The sequence below is a fragment of the Acanthochromis polyacanthus genome, chromosome 20 (genome assembly GCF_021347895.1).
Source record: "Acanthochromis polyacanthus isolate Apoly-LR-REF ecotype Palm Island chromosome 20, KAUST_Apoly_ChrSc, whole genome shotgun sequence".
Classification (NCBI taxonomy): Eukaryota; Metazoa; Chordata; class Actinopteri; family Pomacentridae; genus Acanthochromis; species Acanthochromis polyacanthus.
This window is the reverse complement of record NC_067132.1, coordinates 2302646-2319751: the sequence shown is the minus strand read 5'-3', so window position 1 is coordinate 2319751 and position 17106 is coordinate 2302646. Positions and strand designations below refer to the sequence as shown.

The window sequence follows — 17106 nt, the reverse complement described above, 5'->3', positions numbered from 1 at the left end:
CACAGCTGAGGATGTAGCGTGTGTGGTGTGTCAATACGTATGATTTCTCTTCCTTTCTCCTCCCTCCATCCGAGCTGCACATTTTCATCAGCCCCAAGGGGCAGCTCATTTTCCTGTTTTCCTCATCCTCCTTTTCCCATCACCGTCATCATACTTTGCCTCATTTTTGATTCTTTTTTTCTTTTCCCAGAAACAATGTCTTAGTGGGTTCTGGTTGCTGGTGGATGTGTTGACTGAGGGCCGTGAAGCGCTCAGCACATCTATTAATCCACCATTACCAGGTGCCTGTGTGTGTGTGTGTGTGTGTGTGTGTGTGTGTGTGTGTGTGTGTGTGTGTGTGTGTGTGTGTGTGTGTGTGTGTGTGTGTGTGTGTGTGTGTGTGTGTATAAAAACCTCAAATCTAATTATTCTCTGGCTTTCCTCATCGCAGGGACGAGTCCGTCAGAGAGATTGCTGGTGGCTGAAGGTTTTCATTGCTGCACTACCTGTCTCACTCTCTGTTTCTCTACATCTCTCTTTTTTCCTCCTGTGTGCTCTCTCTTTCTCATCCTTCCATGCACCCCACCTCATCCCACCTTTTCTCTCTCCATCATTTTCCTCCTCTTCCCACTTTGTCCATCCTCCCACCCCCCGTCCATTTCTACCTTCATATCCCTCTCTCTCTCCTCTCTATCACTCTCTCACAGATGCCACATCACACCACATGCTCTCCCTTTCTCTCTTTCCCTCTCTCTCTCTCTCCCCCATCCGTCTGCTCTCTGCTCTCTCATTCGCTCTACCGGCTCGTCGCCGGCTGTCAGTTCATTTGCCGCGGCAAAGCAACAACTGGCTTCTTTCAGCGCTGGGAGAGAAGCGGGGAAGGTGAGAGCGACAGGAAGAGTGGAAGAAGAAAAAGAAGAAGTGGAGGAGAGAAAGGAAAAGAAGCAGAGAAGGACAGAGGATGAGATGATCTTTTGTTAAGCATCCATCCCTCCCTCTTCCCTCTCTCTGGCAGCAGCAGCAGCTGCAACATCAGCACCGCTACCTCCACCACCACCGCCGCCGCTCCTGCTGCTGGATCCTCCATCTCCTGCCGGGATCTGCCTCCTCCTTCTCCTCAGGGAGCTCTTCCTGGAATTGGGAGGGGGAGGGAGATCACCACCTCCCAGTTTGCCATGGATCCTCAGCGCGGTATCAACAGAAGAGAAGGAAGGAAAGAAGGGGAGGGAATTTTAGAAGAGGTGCATCAGGAGAGCAGAGAAGAGGCAACACCCTGGGTTACAGGAGAGCAGACAGGAGAGGAGGAAGAGAGGGTAAGAGGCCACCATGGCACACAGAGTGGTTTCATCCTTTTTCTTTCCCACTCCTTTTTCTTTTGTTGGAAAATTCTTGAAAACATTTTCGACATTTTCTGATTTGAGGAGATTTTTATTTCTTATTTTTGCCATTATTTCTCCATTTACTTGCAATGTTTGTCTTTACTTGTGCTTCTACATTGCACAAATGTGTTTAATCTCATTTTCCTCTCCAAATACCCTGTAAACTATTGTCATATTCATCAGGCTTGTGGGAATTTCAGTCAGAGGCATGAGTGAGTGGGTGACTGCATGTGTGTGAAAGGAGGGTCATGTAAGTTAAGTTAAGAAAAGAAAGATACATTACAATTCCATAGTGTCAAAAAAAATAAATGTAAAAAAAGAAAGAAAGAAAAAGAACAAAAAACATTTCACTTCTATACTACTCATCATCTTTACTGCCTCCTGTTCCTGACAACCTGTGGTATTCTGTTGGCTGTGTGTGGAATTTATGTGTGTGGAAGTTTGAATGAAGGCAAAGGTGAGAGTACATTCCTAGTGTTTGATTTTAGCTGTTGCCTCTGCTCTTAGAGTAATCAGATGAGTCTCTGGGGTGTTTCCACGGAACAATCAATGATACTTGGGCTGGCCGACCTGTGTGTGTGTGTGTGTGTGTGTGTGTGTGTGTGTGTGTGTGTGTGTGTGTGTGTGTGTGTGTGTGTGTGTGTGTGTGTGTGTGAGTGTGAGTGTGTGTGTGTGTGTGTGAGTGAGTGGTGATCTCTAGTAGAAGCCCTTAGGTTCTCTTTTCTCTCCCTCTCTACAGATGGCCTGGGTTGGTCCGGGCTAGATGAGTGTGTGTATTTACGTGTGTGTGTGTGTGTGTGTGTGTGTGTGTGTGTGTGTGTGTGTGTGTGTGTGTGCTTGGCTGCGGGTGGTAAATCCCAGCTCTCTGCAGCTCAGGGGTGGTTAGGTGGGCGGATGGATGGGGGTCTTCCTGGTTTTGGCTGAGTGTATGTGCATGTATGTGCTTCTATTAGTGTGTCTCCTGGGTCGAGTGTTCCAGGGCGGTCGGCTGAGTGGAGGACGAGAGAGGAAATAGAGAAGAAGAAGCTGGACAGACAAGAGGAGGAAAAAAATGGAAATTAGTGTCTCATCTGCTTTCTTCTTTTCTTCCTGCTTTATCTGTTCATTCTTTGTTTGAGTATTTCTCCATTTTACTCCCCCCTCCCCCTCCTCCCTGACAGGAGCTGTTGCTTCTGTTTATCAGTTTGTCCATTCAATTCATCCTGCTTCAGCCCCTCTGCAGAGTTACAATTTTTCAACATAAGTCTGGTTTTTCTACCAATTTTACTGCAAATCCAGTAATTTTTTGCTGATGTTAAAACATTTAAACTGCATTTTCTCTCAATGTCAGTCTTTAATTATGGTTTGAGGAAACAAATGATACTATTATCTTTCAGTTTCGATAAATGTGTGCAACGAGATAATCACTTAGAAACAATCTAATGTCTCCTCTTGGCATGGAGTAGACACACATCGACAAGCTTATTCCTTTTACCAAACCACCCGTAGAGTAATTGTAAATATTGATTTGAGACAACAAATCAATGGAATGATTCTGGATCAGCTTAGCTGGAGCATACTCTTTGTATTTAGCTGGCTAGTTCAATTAGAATAGAATGGAATAAATTTGCTTGAACTTTTCAATGTTCAAACAAATTTCATTACTCACAGCCTCACTCCACTATTTAAACTCATTGTTTTCATTTCAAAATTAAAAGTGAAATTCCTAATGACAATTTCTGGTTTAACATTTAAGAATTCATTTTTTTTTTCAAATTTACCATCTTCAAATTGTGAGGTAAATAAATGTCATATCTCCATAAAAATAAATTTGACTTGAATGTTTGTTTTCTAAGCTGTGCTGCACAACAGTAATTATCCTGGGAGAGGCTGGAGTGAAGACTGGGTGTGCTGCAACAACAACAACAACAACAAAAACCCAAAACAAAGCAATGCAAAAACACTATTTTTATATAATCAAATGAGTCCTCTGCATGCACTGCACCCTCCCTCTTGTGGTGTGATCCATGTGTTGATTTCTCTCCCCGTGTGGTGGGGGTGGGGAGGGCAGATAGAGGTGTTGGTGTTGGTAATGGAGTGTACAGAGCTATTGTCACATCGCGGCAGCTCCCGGCTTGACCTCCCTAACCCTCCGTCTCCCCTGTGTGTGCAATGCAACCCTCACCCCCCTGCCCCTCCCCTGTCCCCCCTCACCCACCTTCTCACCCCTCCTACCCCCCCACAACCCAAACCTCCCTCCCAGATCTCATTACACCTGGATAGGGCAGAGCAGGAGCAGCAACAGCACCAAGAAAACCGAATGTCATCGCTGGATCAGGCCTTCCAGGAGACAGGGGCAGTGCTGTCAGGCCGTGGCCCAGGTAAGAGGCTCGCTGTAGGAGTCCGGGTTCTGCCTCGCTCCCTACACCCCTGTCACCTCCAGACAGACTAAATCAAGCTAACCTCAGATTTTACATACCCTTCTTTTTTGTTTTTCTGTTTCTCCCCTTCACACACGCTCCTGGCTCAGATTGAAAATGCCACCGTTGTCAATTTTCTCCTTTGCAGAGGAGCCATTGATGGAGCCTTGCCTCACACTGCAGCGAGGCGTCTTCAATCAATGCAACTGCCCCGCTTTCTCTATATGTGTATGTGTCTGTTTGCCACTGGAGCCTGAAGGGGGGCTGTTGGCGGCGGCGATGGCTATGGTGGTGATGGTGGTGGTGATGATGATGATACGATTGCAGTGGCGCTGCTCACATGGTTTCTGGCTTAGCTCCCTGTGTTTACTGAAAGACTCTCTTCGGTGACGGGTATTCTTGGGTGGATAATACGGATCACGTTGTTATTGCTTAAGAATACGCGTAGTCGAGGAGAGTCCTCTCTTCGCCCAATACCAGCAACACCCCCAGCCCCCGACACCCATCCACCTCACCTCACCCCAACAACCCACCCACCCATGGAGGTCTGTCAGTTTGGGTGAAGCCTCACCCCCACGCTCCACCAAAAGAAAAACCCACCTCTCTTTGATTTGTAGTGCATTGCAATGTTTTTTTTTGTTTTTTGATTTTTTTCCTGACCACCTCCTGCCTGCTGAGCCATATTTTGATCTCAAGAGTGTTCTTACATCTGTCCCACAATACATCTGTCAGTCTGTCTCTGTCTCTGTGGTGATGGACAGCATAGTGTGTGTGTGAGTGTGTGTTATTTTTGTGTGTGATACGTTGCCTTGAGATTGTTCAGCCTCACAGAGTAAAAACTGCTCTATGTCTCATCTGACTGCAACTTCTGATCATTTCCCTCTATCTGCATGATACTGCATATCTGCAGAACTTGTTCCCATCATGCAAGGCCAGCATGACAGGCTGTACACATTCTTGTACATTTAAAATACAACGATACGAAGGTCAGGCCTAAGTAGTCATTTGAAATTTTAACTATACTTTATGACAAGCAGTGGCCTGATGACCAGTGCATAACAGCAACTTAAAAACACACACACGGCATACTTCATTTTAGTGCTGTCATCATCAAAGACGAAACATTGCTTTCGGCCTTGGGGCTGTCCCATTTTTATTGGGGGAAATTAGATTAAATAAAACGTGGAAGCATAAAATAGAAACAATCAAAGTGAAGTATTAACACAGGGTCCCCCTTTAAAATAGGGGCTCAAAATTTTAAAATACAGACTCCTACTTAAATTAAGCATGATTTAAAACAATCAAACATACAACAACAACAAAACAACAACAGTGACACACACAACAAAAGAAAAAAAGATAAATTTAAGTAAGGAACCATTGTCGGCCCTGCAGCTCTGTGGTCCAAGACAGCGTTTATAACTCCAGCTGCTGGCACAGTTTTTGTTGAGTCATTTTGTGGCCAAAGCACAAAAACGGGCTAACTAAAAGAAAAAGAAAAAAAGAAACAAAAATAAGATAATTTTATTTTATTTTAATAGAATGGTTCAGTACCTGCTGGTGGTCAAAATCCTGCTGTTTATTTATTTTTTTTTAAATGACGCAAAGCTGAACAAAATGTTGCAGCATCTTAGTCTAAAAGGATCAGTATCTCCTTGGCTAATATGGGCAGGCCTGTAATATTTAATGAGGTATCAGTAGACTGTATTGCGCTGTATTTCTAGCGGCTGTGGTTATGGAGTGGAACCCTGTTTTATTCAGCTCCATGTAGTGCATTTATTATGGGCAGCGCTGAGCTGAGCAGCCTCTTACTTTCTCCCTTTACATCCCTTTTTATGCAAATAGCTGCTCAAATGACATTTATCACAGTGAGGTTTACGCTACATATAATACTGCTGCAGCCGCTGCGCTTCACTCACACACACACACACACACACACACACACACACACACACACACACACACACACACACACACACACACACACACACACACACACACAGAGAGAGAGAGAGAGAAAACAAAATGTCTACCATGACTGGTCGACAGCTCAATTTATGCATTGAGGAGAGAAGTGTCTAGATAAACAATTACCTCTGGCTCAAATGGTCTATAACCAGCTTTTTCTGTGTTGCCGGCTGGGGCAATCCACCATGAATATGGATTCCCTCTCCATGTCTGATGTCACATTCTGAACCTTGACACCCATGTAAAATCCATTTAAACATCTAATAGGATCAGCTTGACTCATAAAGCCATGTCCCCACACATGTCACCTCCCATGATCATTCGCTTGAGATTTCCATACCACCAGGCTAGTGTAAATCATTTTTTACACACCTTCCGAGAACGAGTATGGAATATCAAAATAATCCTTTTTTTTGGTCGTGTACAATATTCCCAGGCAGTAGTTAATTTTAAAGTTAGCCACAGAGTCACTCAGACATGCTCATGTTTGTAATTATACAAATCATCCAAGTCATTACCATTGCAGATTATTCAAATAATAAAATTATATGTTTAACACTTGGCTTAGCTGATAATTACTGTTCCTTTCCTTGTGGAAACAAACAAAGAGACATGCTAAAACGTGTGTAGGAGGACGTAAAATAGAGCATTTGTGGCATAATCACAGATGAATAAAAAAATTTAAAATCACACACGTGCACACACACACACACACACACACACACACATTTTCTCCCCTGCATTTGCGTGTTGACTGTTGGAGGTGGTGTGGTGTTGATGTCCTCTCACCGTTTGTTTCTTGTTGTCTGTGGGATTCTTATTGTTGCTGCTGTAGGGCTTCGGCTGGCTGACATCGCTGCTGCCACATGATGAAGTTGTTTTGTATCATGTGAACACTTTATACTCACATCGCTGATACACTCTAAGCCTGCGACAATATATTTGTTTTTAAAAGTGGCCGCATTGGTGCGCATCTACATAAAACTCATACATGTTGCTTATTAAGAATTAAAGATGCAACTAAAAACTTCATTTATTCATTTATTATTTTGTCACATTTACTCGCAAAGATTGCGTCAGATTCAGAATTGTTCATTGATGCTGTAATTACCACACACTTACAAAAACAAACAAACCCAAAACAGTGGCAATGATGTGGTATAAAGTGCTATCTTAGTGTCATTCTGTGTGTGCCAGCCTGTATTTGGACTGTCTCTGCCTGGTTCCAAACTGTTGTAAAGAGCTGCCATGCTGTAAAAAACATTGTTGAAACATATCTTCAAATGCAGCGGACAATTTCTTTAATGACCTCATGAATTAAGCATTGTGTTCTCTCGTTGAATATTGGAATAGCTCCTGATGGTGGCACTGGGATATCTAAACTGCTGGTTATCTGCAGTGAATTCCATTTCTCCACACTCTTTTTCCTTGCTGTCTGTTGTGGTCGTACACTAATGCTGCTGTGTAATGCCATGCTGCTGCAGATGGTAATGATGATTGTTTTAAAGCCAGCCAGGGATGGATGCTGCATACATTTTAGTCATTTCAATAATGGCAGTGACGTGAATGCTATTTTCTTTTGTAAGTGTGCCTTATTTCTGTCAATAAAATATGGCTGTGAATATAAATAAACCCCTCTCTTGAAGTTATGTGAAATGAAGCTTTGATTAATATAATTTATATGTACGTATAAAGAGGGCTTCATTTTAATACTAAAGGCCTTTTTAAGTTTTTTTTGGAATACCAGACAGGCCTAGGGATGTAAAAGTCGAAACCCTGAAGACACTCTTCAACATTTAGCCATGGACTGCTGTTTAACATAATTTGGTCCCCTTCAAAAACCTCCTGGATATTACTCTAGAGGCCTTCACACTGAAAAAAATCCCAAGATTGAAAACTAAAACCCAGTTTGTCCTCTGGTCTGCCTTTTCACAGTAATATGCTCAAAAGGGGAAGAAATAACCAGTTTGGACTTTTAATACAAGGCAGATCGGGTATATTTCAATGTAATTGTGGAATTTAAATTGAAATATCATATGTTTCAAAAGTTCATATAAAATTTCATAATGATTTTAGATTTCCTCTGAGACATTTATTTATACTGTGTATAATTGTGTACGGCTCTTTTACACACTCTGCATGAATGCAGTACCAGCAAAAGTGAAATCTAAAAATACTGAAATAAAATGAAAAAAGCAAAACTTCCTTATGCTTCAGAAGGAGTAATTTCTACCTACACAAACATAAATACAAATCCCATACACTCTTATTGCTCTACAGTGTGATTATACATCCAAAAATGAAAGCAGACTTTCCTGTTTGAACAGTGGTGTTTTTATTTTTATTTTTATCAATGCAGAATAGTTTCTTTTGTAATTTGCTGGTTTCTAAATGAGTGTTATCCTACAGCAGAATTTGCATTAAGGATTTCTCACTTTTCAAAATGATATTTCTGTCACCCTTACTTTTCTTGTTGTGGGTTGATGTGGTGACTAATGTCACTTTGCACAGACTCTTCAGAAATTCCAGCTACAGAGAAGAGAACAGAGGAGTGTTTTTATAAAATTGATATGTCAGTCTGCTGACTGGTTATGGTTAGGAGGAATGCTGCTCTTCTGACCTGTGTAGCTCCTACAGCCTGGGAGCAAGGCACTACTTTTTTCTTTTTAAAAAAATCCTCCTTTAAATAAAATCAGAAAAAAGACAACAACCATATAGTGCTGGCTGGCTATTAAACAATTCTTTAAAAATGTGAATAGTATAGTAATAGTACAGTAGTAAAAGGCAGGGTGCTTTGTTGTAAAGAATCAAATATGAACCAACAATGTTTGTCTGATATGTAGGTTTTACGTATCATTACAGTAATCACAAGAGTATGATTTAATAGAGACTCTAAAAAGAATCTGACAAACGCTAGAATGTGTATAATATACTAAAATTCAGCTTTTTGCTCAGTCTTAAGGACAAACTGAGTACTTGAATATTTTTTTTTATCTTAAATAATAGTGTTAAGAAAAATGTAAACATGGAAACAAAATTTTTAATCTGATCATTTGATAAATAGCATTTTATGAAAGAGTGCTGATTATGCTGAATCCATGATCTTAGAACGGGGCCTTTCCAACCAACAACTACCGAAAAAAAAGAAACACAATCCCAAAAAAAACCTAAACCAAAAACACCCGGGCTTCCCACTATTGTTTTTCACACCTGATAACTGATCTACTGTCAGGGGCTATTTACATCCTCTTATCACTAAGCAGCAGATTACCGTATTACATCCTATTTAATTTAGTCTGCAAACACCGTGAACATTTCAGTACATTTTATCTCTTGTAATCCTGTTAAAACCGCAGTAATTAGAATCACAAAACAGCCCCTCTGTACCAAAAGAGGGTTAGTACTACAGTGTAGCCAAACAGAATGCCCAGCTTTTATTAGGCACCAATGTTTCCACCAGATGTAACATTACAATATTATCTTTTTTTTAAATAAATTTTACATTTGTTCTGTAGACTCTGTCATATTTTATCCACAACCAGCATTATGACATTTGGTGTAAATAAATAAATCAATTCTGCCAAGAGGAACATTTTTGTTGATATTGTATTGAAAGAATACAGATAATTCCTTGGGATTTAGGCAACATTTCAAATACTGTCCTGTGCAGTGTGCTGTTCACAATACAATGAAAGGGGCTTCCATCCTGGTGAAAGCTTTGCTGGTATTGGTTAGAGATTTTTTCAGACCCCTCATTAATTATTAAGCACACTATTCAGCTAAATTGACAGTAATGATGGAAAGGACAGAACCAGACTCATTTGGCAGAAATGCCACAACAAATATTCAGGTTATTAACAATTTTACATTTTTACTTTGCCCTTTGCAGACGCAGCGGAACACACTGGAGTAAATACAAAGAAAAAGCACACCTGAAATCTAACCAATACAAACACTCTATAAAATTGTTCAAATGCACAAGATCTTCGATCTACTTAATTTTAACCCATCAAACCTATTTTAATTTTTTTTTACAAAGTGAAACGACTGCTTTAGAACAATACAAACTAAAAATATAAACTATATGAAGAGCCAAACCCTCAGTGAATGCATCTTTCTAACTAACTAAGTAGTGTGACTGTGTCAAATCCTTATTCCAAAGTTATTCCTCTGTTCCATATATCTCTTCTGCCATTCAGAAACCTTTAGAAACACATCAGTGAGTCACTGGTGCACAGCTTGACATATTCCTTCATTACAACAATAACACACACACACACACACACACACACACACACACACACACACACACACACACACACACACACACACACACACACACACACACACACAGTAACACTACGAGCACTCATCTGACTGAAGAGAGAAATTATATATGCTTTCCCACAATATCCGTTCATTGAGGCTTTGGTGTGATCCATGTCAAAAAACTCTTTTTATTTAACTGAAAGCACCTTGGTTAAAGTGTGTAAAGGCTAATTATGCAGAAAGTCAACAACGATTTGAAACATCAGCACATGAAACACAATATATGAAGAGTTCATTTGCAAAAACAGATCACGCCGTTTTGATACATTTTCAGAAAACTTTTATTTTTATTGTTTCCTTGAGATAATATCAATCAAACTGAAGTTGAGTGGATTTGACTCAGTAAACAATTTAAAAAAAAACATTTTCTGAAAATTTATAAAATGAGTTTATCTGTTTTTGCAAATGAACTCTTCATATCTTTTCCATGTTACAGTTTTTTTTGATTGCTAACATGCATTGGTCGAAACTGAAGTCACATGTTCAAAACTCTGAACACAGTCTGCAAAACAGCAGTCCAGTTTACCACCCTTAACACACTAGACTTTTACAGCACATTTTTCAAATGATGACACATTTTGTTCTAAACAGTTAAAAACACAATCAAAACAGAACGATGGGGGAAAAAACACATGGGGAATTTCTGCTGCAGCCACATTGAAATCTGTTGAAAATCATTTCAAAATATTGACAATAAAAATAAATAAAAAGATTAGGTAATTCCAAACACAGCTGAGTGTAGTTGTCAGCTGAAAACCGATTCAGGTGATCTGTGTTTGGCCTCAGCAGAAACCATATGCAGTTTTTTTTTCAATTGCTAACAAGCACTGGTCCAAACTGAAGTCACATGTTCAAAACTCTTAACACAGCCTGCATTTCCATCATGTATCTCAGTTAAACAGTAAATCTCATCCCCAAAACTGTTTCTCACCAACAAAACACTTCATTCATGTTTCAAAATAAGCTCAATCAATCATAACACTAGAAAATAGTCTCACTTTGGAAACAAACACTGTCACTCTGAGCACACTGAACCACAAAATACTAACAACAGAGAACATTACATGAAATTAATTTGAATCTTTCAAATTTGGATGATTTCTTTTTTGATAAATCAGTATATTATTATAAAATAAGATCTTTGCACTCAGTGTTCTAAATCATTGTAATATATTGCAACAATAATGAATCAGGAATACAGTAGTACATGCATGCTGTAACATTCACAACCAGTCGTCTCCATTTGGACTCATGTTTTCATCCATTACATCTGATGTCTTCTCTGGAGATGCACTGTGGGTAGGACCTTTTTGAGTGTCTCCTTTATATGGTTTCTGATGAGGCCAAACACAGATCACCTGAATCGGTTTTCAGCTGACAACTACACTCAGCTGTGTTTGGAATGACATAATCTTTTTATTTATTTTTATTGTCAATATTTTGATATGATTTTCCATAGATTTCAATGTGGCTGCAGCAGAAATTCCCCATGTGTTTTATTCCCCCATCATTCTGTTCTGATTGTATTTTTAACAGTTTTGAACAAAGTGTGTTAGCGTTTCAAAAATATGCTGTAAAAGTCTAGTGTTTTGCAGCTGGTGAACTAGTAACTGAGAAAAGAGTTCATGAACTCTGATGACTGTGGTCACTGAATGCATTTTGTGTGAAAGGAATGGAAAGTGATTCACAGTTCGGTCCACATGGACTTCTGTTTTGCAGACTGTGTTAGGAGTTTTGAACATGTGACTTCAGTTTTGACCAATGCGTGTTAGCAATCGGAAAAAAAAACTGTAAAAGGAGTGGCTTCTGATTGCTTTTCCTTTGAAAATATGGATCAAAGAGCGCCGATTTAGGTTAGTAGAGAGAGAAGAGTGGCCAGGAGAGGGAGAGGAGGAAGAAGAGGAAGACCAAGAGCTGTGGTCTCTGATGAAATTAGGGCCACAGTGATTGACCATGTGGTAAATCATGGACTGTCTTTTAGAGCGTTCCAGGGTGCAGCCAAACTTGCAGGGTTCATGACACATCCCAAGATGTCTGTGCTGTTTTTACCTCCATACTTTCCCTTCTTAAACCCCCTTGAAGAATTTTTTTTCAGCATGGAGGTGGAAAGTTTATGATCACTCTCCACACAACCAGCTCTCCTTGCTGGATGCAATGAATGCTGGGTGTGGAGATATTTCTCCTGAAACCTGCCATGGGTGGATCAGACACTCAAAAAGGTTCTGTCCACAGTTCATCGCCAGAGAAGACATAAGATGTGACGTGGATGGAAACATGTGGCCAAATGCAGACGACAGGGTGTGAATGTTGCAGCCTACATGTACATGTTGTTGGTTTTTGAGTTTTATCTCTTGATTTCTATTCTGCCCTCTGAATTCTGAGATTCTGCTTCTTTTTTTTTTTTTTAATTTTCACAGTAAACTTTTTGTTTTTTGTAAGGTCTCAAAGTACCTATGCAAAGGCAGAGAGAAAATATGTGAATGTTGTTGAAGTAAATGGCTGCATTCCTGATTCATTCTTGTTGTAATATATTACAATAATTTAGAACATTCAAATACAAAGATCTTATTTCTAATAAAATTCTGATTTATCTAAAAAGAAATCATTCAAATTTGAAAGATTAAACTTTATTTCACGTAATGCTCTCTGTTAGTATTTTGTGGTTCAGTGTGTAAGCGTAACAGCATTTGTTTCCAAAGTGAGACTACTTTCTAGTGTTGTGGTTGAATGAGCTCATTTTGAGACATGTATAAAATGTTTTGTTGGTGAGAAGCAGTTTTAGGGATGAGATTAACTGTTTAGCTGAGATGCATGATGGAAATGCAGGCTGTGTTAAGAGTTTTGAACATGTGACTTCAGTTTGGACCAATGCTTGTTAGCAACAGAAAAAAAAACCTGTAATATTCCGATGCCTTTATTTACTGTGCAAGTCTCTAATCCAAGCATGAAGGACATGAAAGTCAATATTCAGTATTATTTTCCCGTATATTTCCTTTATGTTTTTATGACAACGATCCACCATCTAAGAATTAAAGACCATTTGCTTAAAAACCCGTATTCATACAAAGATCTTCTGAAAACAAGATGATTGTGTCCAGAGTTCCAATCACATAGAAGACATCTGATAATTCTGATTTCATTTAGCCCCTTTCATTGTTGGCTATTCTTTCCTCAGATCCAGTAGCATTTTAATTGTTAAATGATGAAATACTTCAAATGATGTGGAACAAAGAGGGCTCAGACACAGGACAGTCAGCAGCAGCAGGTCTAGAACACTTAGGAAGAGGAAGCTTAAATTGTCTCCTGAGCTGCTCTCTTCCCCTCACTGAATCATGATAACAATTCTGGCTCTCTCCCTCCTTCTCCTCCTCCTCCTTCTATCCCCATTCTGCCCAACCCACTCACCAACCAGCAGCATAATGTGGTTTCCACCAACAAACCCTGTCTGCAGTATTAATCAACTGGAAATGTGCTGCATTTCCTCTCATCCAGAGAGAAAAGCTCAAGGATGTTTCTGCAAGTTTCTCTTTTTATTTCCTTTCTCTTATCCCCTCTTTCTACCTCTAATGTAATATTGACTCCAATGGAGTAGCCAGTGGAGCTACACAGAAAATACATAACAATTAATAACTATGCACTATATTTCTCTTATCCATTGAAAGATTCCCTCCTCACCTCCTCTAACATGTCTATAATGTGTCTCTTTCACTCTCTTTTCCCATTTGTTTTTCCAGTCCAAATGGGGGATGAGGGCTATACTAAGAGCATTGTAGCCTTAATAAATAAGTGGCTCTGCTATCAAATATGCCAGCACTCATTTAAACAAGGGCTGCTATGAAATGTATCCACATCAGTGGTTCTAAGATAGGGAGCTAAGCAATCTATTTAAAAAGCAATCTATTTCTTGCTGTTGTGGAGATTGCACAGATTGAATGGGGGAGTCCGATCCTCAGTGGAAGGCCCTCTCCATCCACCCTCTACTCCTGTTTTATCTCACAGCTCCTCTCCAGCTCCTCAGCTCTGGGCTGCTTATAGACTGAAAGGGGGACAAAGTGGAATATGACAACAATTCTCTGTTCATAATGCATCCAACTAAAACAAATATCCCAAATTAGTGACAGTTGATAACTCCTAATAAACACCCTCTGTTAACGAATCATAGCCAAACTACCACTGTAAACTGGTCAATAAGCCTTAGGTTCTGCAGTCTGCATCTTCAATCATAATTGCAAGAAATATGTGACTTTCTACTATTAACAGCTAATTCATTAGTTCTTTTTCTGAATTTTTAAAATTTTTTATTCATAGAAAACTATAAATGTTTGTCAACCTGAGTCTGTTGATCCTACATTTCTACATATCCGGAAATATTCCAAAATGTAATTTTCCTATTTTGCTGTGAAAGAGGATACTTAAAAGTGAAAAGACCTTTGAAGCTATGGCAATGAAAATATAGACATCATTCTGATGGTTCTCACCATATGTAGGATTGTAGCTGCTTCTCATTGTAAACTGTAATTAATTGAATTTAGTTCTTGGCTCAGTCTAGTCCGTCTGTTTCTCTTAAAAACCATCAGTTGACATTGCCGACTGACACTTTACATTTCTGAATATCAGGAGCTCATTGTTAACAGCAGCACCACAGGTCAAACTGATAAATCCGCTGAACAAGAGATACTTCAGATGACAGACGACACTTTGATCAGGAGCTGCAGTGTGTGATTCTACAGATTCTGCAACATATTGAAAAATCCTTTGCATTAAAATAGTGATTTATCTATTTGTCTATTCATCCTTCTTGAACCATGTAATTAGTTTTTTATCATTTAAATAAAGGGCAGAAGTTCTTGTAAATACTATTTCTAAACAGGGTTGACAAATAGTGTTTGGTATTTAGTATAAGTTTCATTTTCATTGTGAAGGTTTTCAACTCTAGGTTAGACAGCTTTATTGAACAGAATAAATTGCTCTATGATAGTCAGTACGGCTTTAGGAACAACCACTCAACTTCACATGCTCTTTTTGATATGAAGAAATAACTAACGCAATAGATAACAAGATACATGCAATAGGACTATTTATTGATCTGAGTAAAGCATTTGACACAAATGTTCTAAATTAGAACAGTATGGGATTAGAGGTGTAGCACTACAGTGGGTGAACAGTTGTCTAAAAAACAGAAAACATGTGAAAATGGGCAATAATCAGTCGAGATGTTTGGACATTGTGTGTGGTCTTCCTCAAGGTTCTGTACTGGGCCCAAAACTATTCAATATCTATATTAATGACATTTGTAAAACTTCTCAAATTCATCTTATTTGCAGATGATACAAATATATTATACTATATTATATTATATTGCATCAGGGGACAATTTAGAGCTTCTGTTACAATCTGTCACTTTAGAATTAATAAAATCAACAAGTGGTTATCATTAAATTTAAGTAAAAGCATAATTTCTTGGACTTATTATTGATGACAGAATTACTTGGAAACCTCATATTAAGTACATCTCTACAAAATATCTCAAAGCATTTCAGTGATTGCAAAAGTGAAGCACATTCCAAATACCAGAACCTTACATATCCACATATCCTTTTTTGTTCTCTGATCTTACCTTATTTATATTATTGCACTAGGTATGGGGCAGTACATACAGAATCACATTACAACCAGTATTCATACTGCAAAAACGAGCTGTCCGGTTAATAAATAAGGTAAGTTTTTTGGAACACACAAATTTGTTATTTTCAAAATCAAAAGTTATGAAAGCTTATGACATTGTCGAATTTCAAGCTGCACGATTTCTATTCAAAGTGAGGAAAAAATTGTTACCATGCCAATTGCAGAGTAAATTTCAGGAACATGTTGGTTGTTATACATTAAGAGAAGAATCAAATTATAGGGTACCAAAACATGGAACAACAATGAAAAGTTCTAGCCCTACAATAAATGGGGTATGGCTCTGGAATAATCATGAGATGGAACTGAAACAATGTTCAAGCATCATCCAGTTTAAATATAAATACAAACAAAATATCTTTGGAAGGTGCAGTGAAGATGAACATAATGATCACTAGGGGTGCACAGTAGTGTTGATTTGCAATGGAGTAATGTATAGTGTTGAAGTTATTTGTCTTTTTGCTTAAGCAAAATTGTTGGCAGTGAATTTGTTTTTCATTGGATATTTCATGGAACTGTTTGTAAGGGGTGAATGGATTTAGGGGTGATATTAAATAAGTTTTAACTTCTTCCCACTCCCTTTTGAACATGTTGAAGCTTTTGTTTTCCTGTCAGTCTCCTTATATGAGAAGCGTGATGGACTGTTGTTTTTGTGAATCATTCATTGAATGTTATTAATTACATGTTCAAAATAAATGAACTGAACTGAACTGAACTGAACTGAACTGAGAAATAGATTGCCAACAGACATATTTTGGTCAATATATAACTAAGAGACTTTTGAAGTTCATGGGATATATCTCACATACATTTTTATTAAAACTAAAAAAATAATAATATTTTTATGTTAATTATGATTATGTCTTTACAGATTCCATAATTCTTTATTATGGAAACAATCATTTATTAATAAAAATGATTAGATATCACTAAAATGTCAACTAAATAACAGTCCGAATTTATTAGCAGCCACCTTCTAATTAGCTAAACAAGAATAAAATGACTTTATTCAGAAATGGTTTTGATTGTGTTCTTTTTACTAAATTGAGATAATCATGACAGATATTTGTTTTCTGGCAGTAGATCAAATTTTAAATGTAAAGTAACAAATTGTATCTGCGTCTGAGAAATCCCTTTCAACTAAGTTCCTCATTACAAAAACACCTCTGAAGGAAGTGTGGTAATACCAGATCACATGACCTGTTGATGTCATTTCCTCCTGAAGAAAAGACTGGCCAGACTCCAAAGCTGACTTATCTGACTTATTTAATATAAAGTAGTCAACAGGTTTACTGCAATATCTTGATAAATGACTTTCAATTTCAATTTTACTCAATTGTATATATAATATTTAGAAGAATGTTTCTCTA

The 17106-nt window shown here is 38.5% G+C and overlaps 1 long non-coding RNA gene across 2 annotated transcripts; it reads left to right on the top strand.

Moving 5' to 3' along the window:
- The first annotated feature begins 458 nt into the window (after window positions 1–458).
- Window positions 459–7374, top strand: LOC127531248 (uncharacterized). 2 transcript variants are annotated; one of them, XR_007938193.1, is made up of 3 exons: window positions 459–1292; window positions 3601–3718; window positions 3868–7374. It is a non-coding gene; the product is annotated as an uncharacterized LOC127531248 (long non-coding RNA). The 2 variants fall into 2 exon arrangements; XR_007938192.1 differs by having other exon boundaries at window positions 467–1292; window positions 3906–7374.
- The last annotated feature ends 9732 nt before the right edge of the window (window positions 7375–17106 follow it).